Source organism: Cervus canadensis, chromosome 10, assembly GCF_019320065.1.
Source record: "Cervus canadensis isolate Bull #8, Minnesota chromosome 10, ASM1932006v1, whole genome shotgun sequence".
NCBI lineage: Eukaryota > Metazoa > Chordata > Mammalia > Artiodactyla > Cervidae > Cervus > Cervus canadensis.
This window is the reverse complement of record NC_057395.1, coordinates 65,213,914-65,230,886: the sequence shown is the minus strand read 5'-3', so window position 1 is coordinate 65,230,886 and position 16,973 is coordinate 65,213,914. Positions and strand designations below refer to the sequence as shown.

Below are 16,973 nucleotides of genomic sequence, written 5' to 3'. Positions count from 1 at the left end.
CATGAATTTTTAAATAGCCCGTCAAGTTTCAGGAACAATTTTGCTAGTATTTTAATTGGGATCACATTGAGTTTTGGATATCTTTGAAGAAAATTGACACCTTTTTCATATTTGAATCTTTTTCCCAGTGCTCATTGCTCTGTCTCTCAGTTCTGGTCATCTTTTATGTCTTTCAGGGAAGTTTTATTTATTTATTTTAACTGGAGGCTTTCTCTAGTTAAAATCTTGCATATTTCTTGATAAATTTCTTCCTAGATTTATTACAGGTTGTTGGCAACTTTGAATAGGATCTTCTCTCTCCTTGTTTGCTTGGCCCTTGTTTTTCCATATTTCATTTCAACCTGTTTACTAATCAGTGGGCTTGACTTGAAGCACATACACAAAGTGAACATTCTTCCTCCCTGGGCACAAACATGCAAGCACAACCAAACTTGCAGAGCGGGCATAATTGGCTGAAAATAAATTAAATCTTTTCAGATTAGACTTTAATTAAAGAAGTAAACCATGAATACATTTTCCATTTAAAAGTAGAACAATATAAATGTAATTAATGTCTCCTTTGGTCACCTGAGATCCTGGTCCCTTTCCCCTTCCACAGAGGTGACCACTGTTCAGAGTTTTATGTTTTGCCTTCCACAGTAAATATATAGATAGTGTTGATATTTTGAATAAATTATACCAAGTCTTAGGTCTTATACTGTATCCTGCATTTTTCACTTAATCTTATATTTGGGGGGAGTTCCCCGTGTTAGTGATACAGCAGCTCTTGTTCCTGCTTTTCAACAGCTGTCTACTTAGTATAGTACTCTTTCTCACAACTGTACTGTTTCCCCTTCCCTGATATCCACAGACCGGGGGGTGCCTCCTCTCTGCCCACTATAATGAAGAGTATTGCCAGGAACACCTTGGCACCTGCCAGCTCCTGAAATGTTTCTATAGGGTAGGATCTGAGAGTAGAACTCTAGCCTCTATGGTGTCCACTGTTTCAGTTTTCATAGACACAGCCCAGGTCAGCTTCGAAAGTTGCTGTGCCAGTTTAAGATCCTTCCACAAGTAAATGCCAGTCTCCTTTTTTCAGACCATTGACAGCTTTTAGAGCTTATGGATCTGATGGGTGATAAAATGGTTTCTTCTTGGTTTCCTTTGTTTTCCTGGTCACACCATGGTCTCCTCCAGGTCTCCTGGCCGTTCTTATTTCCTCCCATTGGGGTCATCTGTGCATCTCCTTTGTCCATCTTTCTTCTGTGTTGTTCTTTTCTGCCTGACCTACAGGATTTCTTAATTTTTTATATTAATTCCTTGTCTACTCTATGCATTGCACATAATTCTCTACCATTGTGACCCTTGTCATTTTAACTGTATTGTATCTTCCATCATAGAACTTTTCATTTCTATGTCAAATTTACAATCTCATCTTGCCTTAAGAAGGCCCTCCCTATACTAAGATCACAGCCATTTTCCTGTGTTTTTCCTAAAGCTTTTGTAATTTTCCTTCTTGTGTATATGTTTTATTATTTTCACATTTAAGTCTTTACTGAGTATGAAGCTAATTTTAAGTGTGATATCAGTGCTTAATTTTTTTAAATGTCAAAATTGATAACCAATTTTTTCAATACCATTTATTGGATAACCTGTCATTTCTTCAGTAATTTAAAATTGCTGCTTCTACCTGACACTAAATTCCAATGTGGCTTTATGTCAGAGCTCTTTCTGGTCCACTGATCTATTTATCTACTCCTGAGCTTGATAAAATGCTTTGCTAAGTGGCGGGACAAATCCCACCCTCCTTGTTGTTTTTATAAAATTGCCTTGGTCATCCTTGCATATTTGGCCCACCACATGAATTTTTAAATAGCCCGTCAAGTTTCAGGAACAATTTTGCTAGTTTTTTAATTGGGATCACATTGAATTTTGGATAAGTTTGAAGAAAAAAATTGACACCTTTATCATATTTGAGCCTTCCCCCCAATGCTCACTGCTATATCCCTCAACTCCAGTCATCATCTATGTCTTTCAGGCAAGTTTTATGGTTTTCTCTAGTTAAAGTCCTACATATCTCTTGATAAATTTATTCCTGGGTTTATTACAGATTTTGTTGTCAACTGTGAATAGGATTTCCTGTTCTCTTATTTGTTTGGCCCTTGTTTTTCCATATTTCATTTCAACCTGTTTACTAATCAGTGGGCTTGACTTGCAGACACACACGCAAAATGAATGTTCTTCCTCCTGGGCACAAACCTGTGAGCACAGCCAAACACAGAGCTGGCGTAATTGGCTGAAAACAAATTAAAATCTTTTCTGATTATACTTTAATTAAAGAAGTGAAGCATGAATACATTTTCTGTTTAAAAGTAGAACAATATGAATGTAACTAAAATTTCCTTAGGCTACCCTCCGAAGTCCTAGTTCCCCTGCCTTCCTCACAGTTTTATGTATCTCCTTCCATATAAATGTAGAGTATTGATGGAGGTATTTTGAATGAGTCATCCCACTTTATAGAGACTTTACTGTAAGCTTCATTTTCCCTCCACCATATATTTCTAAGATATACTCATGTTGATACAAATAGCCCTTGCTGGTTCCTTTTAGTAGCTGTGTTATATTCATTCCCATGAATGGGCCACATATTTCCTTTCCTAAGATCTGTGTACATTTAGTTTTATCTTTTCTTTCCTCCTTCATAAGCAGTGCCACTGAAAACAGCCTCACACTTGCCTCTTCTGTAATGTTTCTCTAAGGTAGTGGTTGAGAAGTGGAATTTTGCTTCTCAAGGTTCCCACATTTTTAGCTTTAGATATTACCAAAGTGTCCTCCATAATCTCTGTACCATTTACACTTCTAGCCAGAGGGTATGAGAGGATTCCAATCCCCACACCATTAGTAGTTGTTTTAAATATTTGCCAATTTGATGGGTGAAATTGAATCATTTTTTAAAGTTTATACATACTTGATTGCTAGTGAGATTTTCAGATGTGTATTAGACATTTGTATTTTCTATTTTCTGAATGATCTACTTTTTCTCATTTAAAAAATTAGGTTGTTTGTCTTTATCTTACTGATTGTATGAGTTTCCTAATATAATCTGTTAATCTTGTGTGTGTATGTGTGTGGGCAGTTATTTACTTCCAGCTTGTCTGTTGCCTTTGGATTTTTTTAGAAGCTTTTGTTAGAAGTTATCAATTTTGACATAATCAAATTTATTATTTTTTCCCTTTATTCCTTTTATTTATAGGCCGTGTTTAGGCCTTTCTTATTCCTAAGGTTTAAATATATTCTGCATTCCTTTCTAGTAATTTTGTTTTTATGTGTGTCTTTAGTACAGCTGGAATGTCTGTTTATGATTGAAATGAGATATGATCTAACCTTTCTCCAAATATACAGCTGATTATTACAGCATGACGGATTGCCTAGTTCATTCTCTCCACTGAGCTGAGATGAAACTCCCTCACACACTGAATCGCCATGTCTAGGTAGGTCTGAGGCCCTTCTTCTTTTTCACCCGTCTGTGTATTTCTGTCTACATCAGACTCTTTCATCCACTGTAGCTTTAGACCACCTTTTGGTACCTGTTAAGTGAAATGCTTCATTTCATTGTGCTTCCTTTTCAATTATCTCTGCTAACTATTACTGCACATTAACTCCTCTTCATGAATTTTAAAACCTGCTTGTCAAGTTCTGTGAATTTAAAGATGGATTTGGGGGATATCGACATTAACACAATACTAAGACTTTCAATCCATGAACACAGGAGAGCTCTACAATTATTCTGATCATCTTATCTCCCCTTCAGTCCCATTTTATGGTTTTCTCCGGAAAGAACCTACCCATTTCCTAATGTGTTTATTCCTGCACTTTTCATTATTGTTGTCAATGAGTTCTCTCCACTCCGCCCACTTTGTTTTTTCTCTTGCTTGCTACATTTTTAAAAATCTACTAATCACTGTATTTCATTCATAGACACACACAAAGTAAACGTTCTTCCTCCCTGGACACAAACATGCAAGCACTGCCAAACACACAGAGCTGACATAATTGGCTGAAAATGAATGGGAATTTTTCCAAATTAAAGTTTAATGACACAAGCGCAACATGAATACATTCTCCTTTTTAAGAAATAGAACATTGCAGATGAAGCTCAAGTCCCCTTTGGCCACCCACTGCCATCCCATTTCCTTCTTCTTCCCCAGAGGCTGCCACTGTGATGGGCCCAATGTTCACTTCTCTAGACTTTCTAAAAACTTGTAAATACATAATAGGTACCCATGGGGAGTTGTGTGGTATTGTTGACTCAAATAATGAGAATTTTATCTTTTCCTTTTAACTTTTCATTGAGAGTCAGTTTTTGTATTGACCTGGATTTTATTGATATTATGGTTACCAAATGGAATGTCAATATTATCCATCACAATGTGAAAGTAAAGACATGGAAGCTGGGAGACAGCAGTGAAGGGAAGCGGGTCAGAGGACTCACAGGGACGCGGGGGGAGGCACAAGAGCATCTGTGGACACACAGAGGAGTCAGTCAGGGGTGAAGGGGAAGTAGATGTCTTAAAATTAGACCATAATTCAGAAAGATGCGTGCACCCCAGTGTTTATTGCACCACTGTTTACAATAGCCAGGACATGGACATCAACAGATGTCCATCAACAGAAGAATGGATAAACAATGGATATTACTTAGCCACAAAAAGCAATGAAATTGGATCATTTGTAGAGACATGGATGGACCTAGAGTCCATCATAGAGTGAAGTAAGTCAGAAAGAGAAAAACAAATATCATATTTGATCTTGTTCAGTCTCTAAGTCGTGTCTGACTCTTTGCAACCCCACAGACTGCAGCCCGCCAGACTTCCCTGTCCTTCACTCTCCCTTGGAATTTGCCCAAACTCACGTCTGTTGAGTTAGTATATTAACACATAAATGTAGAATCTAGAAAATGGTACTGATGAACCTGTTTGCAGGGCAGAAAGAGAAACAGATGTAGAGAACGGACATGTGGACACAGGTGGGGAAGGGGAGGGTAGAGTGGATTGGGAGATTGGGATTGCCATACGTAATGTACAGTGACTACCAGCTATACAACAGATAGCCAGTGGAAACCGCCGGATAGCACGGGGAGCTCAGCTCGGGGCGCTGTGGAGACCAAGATGCATGGGATGGGATGTACATATAACTGATTCACTTCATTGTACAGCAGAAACTGCACAACATTGCAAAGCAATTATCCTCCAAAAAAAAATAAAAAGACAACCAGCAGAGGTATTTGACAGCTCTGGTGGGAGAATCAAGGAGGGAGGGGAGCAGCTTCCAAGTGACCCAAAGCCTCATCTGCCACATGGGACATCAGTGGGTCTTATGAACTAGAAATCGGGTGTTGTAAATGCTGGTCCGAGAACTCTCATGACCCACTTTTGACTAGGATTTTGTTTGGGGACATTGTCAGGCAACTTCAAGGAAGCACTTTCTTCCCTGATTAAAGATCTGGAAGGCTTTATTGGCCCTGCCCCTTCCTTTCCGCTTAGGTGCTGTTGGGTGAAAACATGATGCTTGGAGCTCTGACAGCCATCTTGTGACCAGGAGGGGAAGGCCAGGAGATGCAACTCTGTGCTGACTCCAGCTAGAACACCTGGCACCACTGATTTCTGGACTTGCTTTGAAATAAATAAAATGTTCTTACTGTTTAAATCACTCTTGGGTGTTTTGTTAGCTGCTGGTGAAAGCAGCCTTCCTAATACAAGGGATCTAAGAGCTGCTTAGAGCTGGGAGGTGACCCCAAGGAGCAGATCACATACTCTGAGGTGAGAGTTTGGGGATGGGGAGAAGGCTGCTCTTCTATCTTCTTGTTAATATGTGGACAGTGTTTGCCTCTGGGTACTTTGGGTACTTAGCAATTTTCTAAGATGTCCACAAATTACTTTTGCAATTAGAGAAATGCAAAGACCCAAATTCTTAGGAGATGACACTTGAGAGAGAGAAATTTTAATACAGGAAAAGGAAGGGCCCAGAGCTTAAAAGAAACTTTCTGGGTAAAATCCTAGATAAAGAGTTGGATTCAAAAGAGCTGCAAGATTGGGGGGAGCGCAGTGGAGCAGGCAGAGCGGGGGTGGCTCTCATCTCTTACCGGGTCCCTGCAAGGCCAGCAGCCCCGTGGGATACACCGAGGACAGAAATGAGTCCAGCGTGGGTGGGGCACATAGGTTTGGGGCATGAATGCATCTGGAGGGAGAGCAGTGACTCATGTGTCAGGCTGAGGAGTTTGGGCTTTTATCCGAAGACTGCCACAGCTGTCCAGGTGAAAAGAGATGCAGGGCTGAGCTGAGCCACAGGGCAGGTGAGGAAGAAGTGGATTCAAGATACAGAGGTAGAGGGGCTTCTCTGGTGGTCCAGTGGTTAAGAATCCACCTTGCAATGTAAGAGACACCGGTTCTGTTTCTGGTCCAGGAAGATCCTGCATGCTGCTGGGCAGCTCAGCCCACAAGCCACAGCTATTGAAGCCTGTGCACCTAGAGCCCGTGCTCTGCAATAAGAGAAGCCACCGCAATGAGAAGCCCACTCACCGCAACTAGAGAGTAGTCCCCACTCTGAGCAACTAGAGAAAGCCCTCGCGGCAACGAAGACCCAGTGCAGCCAAAAATAAATATATATTTTTTAAAAGTGAGATGGTTAAAAGAGCAACATTAGAGGTAGAAATAGGAGGCCTGAGTCCGACAAAACATGAGATGAGAGAGAATGAAAAGTTGATGGCCCCGGTTTGCTGGCCCAGAAACTGCCACAAACAGAGCCTTGCCAAAACACAGCTTCTTTATTTCTCCATGATCAAGGTCACTCTTACCTGCACCCCTACCCCTTTCTGTTCAGAAGCACAAAATCTTTTCAGTTTAAGGTAAATGCAGTTACATCTGGATGTTTCCTAAATCTCTCTTAAGTAGATTCTTGGTCCACTTCCAGCTCCTCTGCTTTCCACTGCTCCTTCCCTTCTCCTGAGGATGCGTCATGTTCTGGACTCTCTTGTCTTGACCTGGTCCCAGGGCATGCATCTGATCCTAGATCACGGGCTGTATCAACTGCCATACTCTGAACCAGCATGTCGCCCCTGAGTCCTTGTCCTGACCACAAAGCATTTCTAAATCCACCAGCTATACTCACCAGCTATACTATGCCCTCATCACCCCTACCTTGCCACAGGGACTCACAGGACCATGGAGGACACCCCAGGCCCATCTGTCAAACACCTCCTCCCATCAGGGATCTCAAGCTCTCCAGCCCTTGCTGGGAGGTGTTGGTCTCCTGGGAAACACCACGAGAAGCCAGGCGATATTCCCTTCTACTCTGGGATACTCCCAAATTTCTTTCAGGAGATGTAGTGTCTACTGTTAGTTCTGTTTCCATGTGATTCCCCTCCTTCCTCTAGATAGTCAGGATTTCATTCCTTCCAGGCAGAAGGGCCACTTCTGCATTATCCCTGTTTCATGTTCACAGCATCAGTTTCCAGTTCTGAGTCCCCTGAGTTCTTTTCTGTTTACAAACCATTGACCACAACCAAACACCCTATCTCTGTTGTTAGTTTGAAGAGACTACTTGAAACCATCGACTTTCTTTCTCACTGCCTTCATGCTGTAACAACCCAAATCTTCCCCCAAAGCTGTGACGGAATGCAGAGAGGGTGACCATGGAAGCTAGTTTCCAACGTGGCTGCCAACAATCCCTGCCTCCTTGTATGCACATACTACTCACATCAAGATGTAGGATCTAATTTCTCTCCCTGTGAATCTGGGCTGCCCTTAGTGTTTACTTGGCCAACAGAACATTAGGCCAATGGCAGAAAAGACCTTCTGGAGCTTGTGAAACTAGGTCCTTAGGAGCCTTGTAGCTTCCTCACAGGCTTCTTGAAACACTTGGTCTCAGGACATTCCCTCTTGCAACCCAGCTGCCATGTTGTGAAAAGTCCAACCCATCTGGTGAATCCACATGCGAGCATTCTGATCCACAGCCTTAGTTGCCAGCTGTGTGAATCTTGCCCAGTAAGCCCTGTTGAGCCTTTGATGACTTGAGCTCCAGCTGCCTTCTGCCTGCAACAGCATGAGTGACTTTAAGCAAGAACCACCCAGCTGAGCCCTGTCAATCCCCAGAACCATGAGAAATAATAAATTATGCTTTTAAGTCGCTAAAGTTTGGGCCTGTTTGTTATGCACCCAAAGAGTGACAGGTAAGGAAGTGTGTGGGGGAACACATTGAGTAGCATATAGAATAGTGCCCAGCAACACATCGTGTAAGTGGACCATCATGATACGGCATGGTAAGTGCAATCATGGAACACAGATATGTACAGAACTTTCCAGAGCAAGTGACCACTGGCCTGATTTCTTAAAGATGAGTATGAATGAGCAAGCTACAAGGGATCGGAAGGACATTCCAAGCAAAGGAGGCAGCAAAGCAAAGCCCCAGGAGTGAGGAGTAACTAGAGTGAGCTTGAGGGCATTTGGTTCCTGGAATACGAGAGAAGAAAGTGAGATGTGAGGAGTGGATTGAAGACGTGGACAGAGATCAGACCCCTCAGGGCTCTGGATGCCCTCCTTATCAAGGAGTTTGGACACCATCCTGCAGCCAGTGGGTGCTATTTTCACATTGGTGATGTGTTCAGATTTGTGGCATGGGAAAATCACTGTGGAAGCCCTGTGAAGGCTTGATTTGGAAAAGTGACAGTCTCCAGGTAAGGAGATCAATTCAGAGATTCTGGTCATGGTCCAGGCAAGGTAGGATGAGACCTGACCTGGACCAAGGGCAGGAAGAATGGACAGAACCTGGAAACTTTTAGAAAAGAAAGAAATGCACGGTGATTGTTAGCTGTCAGGATAAAAGTGAGGGTAGAGCTAAGGGCGATGCCCATGTGTCTTGGGTGGGACCCTCCGTGGATGGTGGGGGGGAAGGGATACTTGGGAGGGGAAACACAGTATGGGGGCCAGTTTGAGGGGTATAAAAATGGGCTCAGTCTCAGGTAGAGCTCTTTGGGGCTGGTGGGTACAGCCCAGTGGAGCCCAGCTGGATCCTAGACCAGGAAGAGTTTTGACTGGAGGGGCCGACCCTGGGATAGAGGTTAATGGATAATTCTTACCTAAGAATGAGTAAGGTCCCCAGAGAAAGAGTGGAGGGGGAGGACCCAGGACAGCATCGTGAGTTACTGTGACATGTGGGGGGCTGACGGAAGGTAGGTGGTCGACAAAGGAGAGGGAGAAGGAAAGACTTGAGGGATGAGACAAACAACTGGGAGAGGGGGTTGCCAAGGCAACCAAGGTAGTGAAGAGTTTCAAGGAGAAAGTAATCAACACTCTGACATGGCCCAAATCTCAGAAAAATGAGAAGCCAAGTCCTTTGAATTTAGCAATCAGTGGGCTATTATGAACCTTAACAAGTACTGTTTCAGGGAGTGAAGGGGCAACAGCTAGTTGACAGGGGGCGCTGGAGTGAATGGGTGAGGAGATACAGACCTCTCCGACGTAAAGGTTAGGAGACTAGGGAAGGAAGTGGGAGGCAGCAAGAAAAATGCTAGTGAATAATGGGGGATTTTTTTTTTTAATGAGAGGCCCTAGAATTTCCTCTTCTTGAAACAAGGGCACCCACAGAGAGGGAGGGGATGAAAAGAGGAATGATTTGTGTACTGGGATCCATCTTCCGAACCCGGCTGAAAGGAAACAAGTGGGTATGATTGGAGATGTCTCAGGGGAGGAGAGCGAGCCATGGAGAAGGCTCCCTGTGATGCCCTCTCTGATCCTGAAAACCTGTAGGCCAGGTTGTCTGATTCTGCAGGGTGGTGAAGGCTGACAAGAAAGGGGAAATAGCTGGCGGGTCATTGGTTGACTGTTCTGGATATTCTTCACTGGTCCTTCCAGAGCCATTCTCTATCTTTCTGCATCCTGTCCCATGCCCTAGATGGCCAACATGTACCACCACCCATGCTCCCTGCCCTCTGGCTTCTAACTGATTCTGACCAATGGAAGAACCAGTGTGAGAGTCGAGGGGAAAGGGGAGTGAGTCTCCCCTGGTCACCTACCTGCAGGCTGTGGGTTTGCAGAGACCACCAATCTTTACTCATGGCCACAGGTGGGGTCCCTCTCTTAAAGCCACAATTTTCTCTCCAGGTTCTGAAAACCCACAGCCTCCTTTCATCTCTTTAGGCCTAGAGGGCTTCCCTGGTGGCTCAGATGGTAAAGAGTCCTGACTGCAATGCAGGAGACCCAGGTTCAATTCCTGGGTTGGGAAGATCCCTGGAGGAGGAAATGGCAACCCACTCCAGTATTCTTGCCTGGAGAATCCCGTGGACAGAGGAGCCTGGAGGGCTACAGTCCATGGGGCTGCAAAGAGTTGGACACAACTAAGTGACTAACAAGAGATACTGACGGTTTCCAACTGTTGTTCGTCCCTGGGTCCTTTGTCATTGCTGGAACCTTTATCCCTGCCACACTCTGGGAGTTATCCTTTCATTAAAGTAATTTCTGTTAAATTATTTTGGGTGCACCACCTTAGTAGGATCCTGACAGTCAGTGAACTTGGTTCATCTAAACACTGGGATGGTTGTGTCTGAAGGTACACAACACTGAATAAAGACAGACCTCATCTTTCCCCACCTAGAACTGCCAGTCCAGCAAGGGAGCCAGATATTAATCAACACAATAAAGAAATCCCTAATTTTAAACTCTGATTGTGCCATGGATACATCTTCCTAGGTCAGAGAAGTAACATTTGATCAGGGGAGTGGACATTAACTAGAAATGAGAAGAGCTTTGCACATAAGGATATGGCATGTGCAAAACTCTGTGCTGAGTGTATGATATATTCCAGAAACCAGAAGGCCATCATGGCTACAGCACTTAACAGTAAGAATGATTTTGACAAAAGTGACCGAAAACCCAATTCAAAAATTGTTAAACAGTAAGAGATTTATTACCATACATAACAAGGAGTTGCAAGGGAGGAGCTCTAATGTCATCACGGACCCAGTTTTTGTACATATTTCAGTTCGCCCAGCCCCTGAGTATGGGCTCCTGTCCCCATGGTCACAATATGGCTACAACCACTCTAGGCATTATATCCACCATACCAACATCCAGAGATGGATGAAAAAAAGTGGTTCTTCCTTATACTTCTTTTTGAGGACTAAGAAACCCTTCCCAGAAGACTCTACCACCACCAACTCTCATTGATCAGATTTGCACCAAATACCTACTCAGAAGCCAATCACTGATGAGAGAAATAGTCCTGCCCTTTGTGACTCTCTGCGATCAGGCTGTGTCATGAGGAGTGGTTTCTGTTAGCAACAGCCAAAGAGAAATGCCTATCAGGTGGGAATCACGTCAGAGACCAGGGAACCGTGGTATATGATGAGACTGGAGAAATCAAAGTCCATCTTGCTTTGAAATCGTTCAAACCATTGAACAATTTGAAGCAGGAGGTGGGCATGAAAAAGATATGTATTCTTTTTTTTTTTTTAACTTTTTTTTTGGCTGAACTGGGTCTTTGCTGCCGCACACAGACTCTCTCTAGTTGCGGCGAGCAGAGGCCACTTCCCAGGTTTGGTGCACCAGCCTTTCTTCTTGCAGACCATGGGCTCTAGGTGCATGGGCTCCAGCAGTTGTGGCTCCTGGGCTCTAGAGCACTGACTCAGTGTTTGTGTCTCACAGGCCTAGTTGCTTCCTGGCATGTGAGATCTTCCCGAACCAAGGATCGAACCTGTGTCCCCAACACTAGCAGGTGAATTCCCAACCACTAGACCACCATGGAAGCCCAAGATATGTGATCTTAAATGACTACTCTGGCTGCTCTGTGAAGATTGGATCATTGAAAGCAAGGGTGGATTTGAGGAGACAAATTAACAGATAACTGCACTGGACCAAGCAAGAGATGGTGGCATGGACTAAGCTACTGGTGATGATGGAAAGGGTTAGGAGGTAAGATCCACAGCTTCATGATGGGATGTTGCAGGTGAGGTCAAAGGAGATTCTAGGTGGCTGCTAAGTGTCTCCTACCATAGTAGGAGCATCATTCTCCAAGATAGGAAACCCCAGATGAGGATGGCTTGGGGGGAAGAATGATTAGGAATTTGAATGAAAATAAAGGATAACCAAGTGATTAAAAACAGACCAGGAGGACTTCCCTGGTGGTCCAGTGGCTAGGACTCCATGCTTCCAATGCAGGGGGGCTGGATTCGATCCCTGGTCAGGGAACTAGATCCCACATGGCCCAACTAAGAGTTTGCAAGCTGCAACTGAATATCCTCCACGCTGCAAAGATCCTGAGTGCTGTAGCTAAGACAGCCAAATAAATAAATTTTTTAAAAAAAACCAGGAGTTTCATTTTGGTCACAGGGTTGAGGTGTGATTGGCTCTCAGTTTCTGGAGCTCTGGACTGCATGTGGGAGGGTGATAGTTAAAGAGAAGGAATAATGTGTTGGTCTAGAGCTCAGAGGAGGCTTGGACTGGACAGTCAGTTTGGAGAATTAGCTCCAGGGGGTCTGCAAAGCATTAGGGATGTATGAAATTGAGAGGAAAGGTACTCGGTGAAAGAGCAGACCGAGCCCTGGACGACACGGACCTTGGATGGGACCAGTGTAGACATGAAAGTCGAGTGCAAGAAAGAGAAGATAAGGAAAGACAGGCCTCGAAAGCCCATGAAGAGGAGTTTCCAGGACAGAGTGGCCACAGAGGCACAGACACGGGGGGAGATGAGGTCATGCCCTGGACCTGGGCTGGGGGGACCCCTGACACTGCAACTTTGGGGAAGGGAGAAAAGTCCAACTGGATGGAGGATGAACTAGAGACGGACTGAGAAAGGAGGGCAAAGGGGAGTTGGAGGGGACAGAAGTTTCTAGAAGGTGCTATTTCTTTCAGACTGCCATTTGGAGAGAGGATGGCTGTGTGCGCCTGAGTTTGAAAAGCAGGGACAGGTAAAAGAGATGGTGGGATTAAGTGTATAGGTGAAGGGATTAGTTGTGTTTGCAGAAAGGGGCAAATTAAATCATGTACCTGTTACCAAGGAACCTGATCTCCATGTTTTTCTGGAGGCTTTTTCTCTGCCCTCTGCATAGTGACTGCAGTTCTAATTAGCAGTGGTTTCATCCTGCCTCATGTCTGGGGCCATGTCTTTATTCGTTTTTTTCTTTTTCTTTTCTTTTTTTTTTTTTTTTTTGTACCTCTCGGTACCTAGCAACAGGCAGCGAGCTCTAGGTAGAGACAGGATAATTATTTTCTGCTTGAAATCGAATGTCTGAAATGGAGGTTCAGAATTTTTTTCTTTTTACCAAAAAGACATTATGAGAACTTCTAAGGGAGTGAGATTAGAGGCAAAAGGAAGCTCTGAGGGTTGGTGGGGATGGAAGGATTGGGGGCTGGGACCCGGGAGATGTGCTCAGAGGATGTACCCAGGAGGAAGGACTGGAACTTCTCCTCCCAACATGAACCCAGCTCCTCACAGGTGACGGCACTGCCCACTGGCCGGGCATCATCCCCACCTATTCTTTTCAATTCCCGTTGGCCCGTCCAACTTTTCCCTCCTTCCCTCACTCAGGCTTGTGGCAGCTTCTGACCCAGCTGACATTTCTACCTTTCCTTGGCCTCCGTGACACCAAGACCTCCCAGTTAACCTCCCCACTAGGGACTTCCCTGGCAGTCCACTGGTTAAGACTCAGCCTTCCATTGCAGGGGCATGGGTTTGATTCCTGCTCACAGAACTAAGGTCCTACATGCTGTGGGGTGCAGCCAAAAATTAAAAAAGAAAAAAACACCTCCCCCCTCACTGTCTTCTCCACCCACCATCTAAGTGTTGATTTCCCTCAAGACTCACGTCTGGGTTCTTCCATCTTCCTCTATGTTCTCACCCTGGGTAGAACTCATGACTCCAATTGCAGTCCCCTAGCCCTACCCTCTCAAGATTGGCCTGCCCAGGCTGCCCGGCTGACAGCTCTACACGGATGTCCCTCATCCAGCTTACCACAGCAATCACTATGCTAACTTCCTCTCCCCAAACTTGCCTTGCCCTGGACTTCCCTGGTGGCTCAGATGGTAAAGCATCTGCCTACAATGTGGGAGACCTGGGTTCGATCCCTGGGTTGGGAAGATCTCCTGGAGAAGGAAATGCAACCCACTCCAATACTCTTGCCTGGAAAATCCCATGGACAGAGGAGCCTGGTAGGCTACAGTCCATGGGGTTGCAAAGAATCGAACACGGCTGAGCGACTTCACTTTCACTTCTCTGCAAAAAGTCCAGCCTTCAATCCGGTTTTCCAAACCCAGACCTTTGAGTCAGCCTGGAGTCTACCCTGCCCTCCCCGCCTCCCATTGAGTCCCAGGAAATCCTGCCATTTCCATCTCCAGAATCCTCCCCAGTCTGACCCTTCCCCCTCCACTACCACATGCTTCACTCCCCCCACCCCCATCTCTTTGCCACAGGAGCCTCACAGCCGTCCTTCCTCCTCCTCACCTATCTCCTTATCACAGAGCAGTAAAAGCAGATCCTTAATACGTAAATAAGATCATATCATTTTTCTCCCTAACACCATCTCTCAGTGACTTCCCATCGCTCTTAGAACAAAATCCAGGCTCTGTCTCTCAAAGCCAACAGGGCTCACCGGATCTGCCCATTCATCTCTTCAATCCCCTTGGATGTTCAACTCTCTGTCCTCAGCCCACGGCGAATTCCCCCAGTTCCTGTCTTAGAGCCTTTGCTCACTTAGTCCCTCGTCCCAGGAAAGCTCTCCCCACACCTCCTCCTCTCAAATTTCCAGAGCAGGGTCCCTGCCTCCTTCTTTCCTCAACATTCCATTCACTTCCCTCATGGCCCTTGTCGTCATTTCTTTGGCAGTTGCCTTTTCCCTCTGTTTTGAAGAGTGTTAGTCTCTCAGTCATGTCCGACTCTTTGTGACCCCATGGACTGTAGCCCGCCAGACTCCTCTGTCTGTGGAATTCTCCAGGCAAGAATACTGGAGTGGGTTGCCATTCCCTTCTCCAAGGGAGCTTCCCAATCAGGGATCGAACCCAGCTCTTCTGCATTGCAGGCAGATTCTTTACTGTCTGAATCATGAGGCTCCACTGAACGAGCCCTAATTCTTACTTTTTCTCCTAAAAGTTTCCTGATGGCCATTTCTTCAGACCATTCCTTCCTTGCCCACTCTGGCATTCCTGCTCCTCACACACAGTTGTTGAGTGGAGAATGAAGCTGTGTTGATGCTCTCTACTCATTTGGTTACAGTAACCCCATTTTACAGAAAAGGGAACTGAGATGTCCAGAGACACAGTGCCTGACTGGTTGGGGCAGCGCTAAATCCAGATCTCCTGACCCTGCCTCCAGATTTCAGGGTCGTACCCACCCCTGGGCTGCCCCTATGGAGCCCAGCATTGCAATTTTATTTCCACAGAGAAGAAATAGCTCGAAAAATGTGTACATGTGTGGACAAATGGTGTTGTGGGAAACCCAAGATGAGACAGGAAGCTGGACATGGAGGTTGGATGCTTGGGTAACCGATCTGATAAGAAATAGAGATTTAACGTTTGTTCATAACAAGTTGGTGGACCTCTTGTACAGTACCAAAGAGAAAGAAACAGAGAAAAGTCAGTCTTCTAAAAAATGATATAGTGATTAGCTCTGCTAACCCTAGTGTCAAGTACCTCATTGGGATAGGTGGCTCTTCCTGGAAATTGTCTTTATGAGGACAGAATTGTATTTCTTTAATCTAGTATGGTTACTTCAGGTAAGTGGGTTAACTCAGTGTTCTGGGCTATGCAGTGCAGAATCTAGTTATGGAGTTTAACTACTTGCTTGTAACTTAATCAGAAAAAAAAAAAAAAACACTCTATAATTTCAATGTCTGCCACACCAACTAGAGGTTTGTATCTTTTTGTTCTGTCTCTGACACTGTTCACACGTACAATACACTCCCATCAGTAAGTTCTAAACAAAGAAGAAAAAAAAAGAAATAGAGACTTCAAGAGTTCTAACCCTAACAGATATTACAGTATAACATAAAATGAAATAATTTTTTTCAAACATAGGAAGACATCTCAATGGAATAGAACAGAAAACCCATATGAAGATCCCCAGATTATCAGTGTAGTTTCTGAGAAGAACAGAAACATTACAAATGAATAGAGAATGGAAGGATTGTTCACTAAGGGGGGATGGCAAGTGATATTTATCTTTTTGGGAAACCAAAAGCAATTTTTACCTCCCCCTCCCTTTATCTTAATGATCAAAATCAATGCCAGGTGATTTATTTAAAGAGTTCAATGCAAAAAAAGAAAAAGAAAAGAAAAGCAAAATACTACTAACTAGAAAAAGAAGTAGAAATGATTCATTATCTCAACCGTGATTGAGAAAGGCCATTGTAGCCTTCACAGCCATGGAAAGAATTATAATGGAAAATACAAATATAATTGACTATAGGACATGTTAGGTTCTGAGTGCTGAAAGTTCTCATAAATAAAACATTCACAGAGCAGTAAGAATTTTCATAATGAAATGTTGGGGCAATAAAAGGCAGTAAGAGTCCTTTTATGAAAGATGAAGTTCAAAAGGCAAACTCAGTTGAAAATGTTGAACTTAGTCATAATAAAATAAATGTAAATTAGGATGGAGAGTTACCACTTTGGGCCCATTGAAGGAGCACTACAGAACGAGAGGCTGGCAGCGCTGGCTCCGTCCTGGTGGCGTGGGGCCTCTTGTGCTCAGCTGGCAGGACTGTGAAGTGGCAAAACCTTTCTAGAAGGCAATTTGCTTAAGATGTGTGAAGAGCCTCCAAAGCTTCATACTGTTTGGCTCAGGAATTCCATTTACAGGAAGCTCATCCCAAGGAAACGATCTAAAAGAATGAAAGATGGGTATAGAAAGATGTGCGCTGTGGCTTAATTTATAAAAGGGAAAGGGAGGAAAAACAAGGAAGTTATCAAAATCTCCCACCCCAGGGGAATGGTTAACCAAATTATGTTTCA

At 44.2% G+C, this 16,973-nt stretch overlaps 1 protein-coding gene across 1 annotated transcript in view; it reads left to right on the top strand.

Annotated features, from left to right (window-relative positions):
- The window catches only part of LOC122448042 (BLCAP apoptosis inducing factor), a 30,944-nt gene extending 25,262 nt beyond the window's left edge, over positions 1–5,682 (top strand). The window contains exons 3-4 of the transcript XR_006271489.1: positions 3,382–3,470; positions 5,523–5,682. The gene's annotated coding sequence lies outside the window, so the exon portion shown is untranslated. The remainder of the gene's footprint in view (positions 1–3,381; positions 3,471–5,522) is intronic.
- Positions 5,683–16,973: the final 11,291 nt, after the last annotated feature.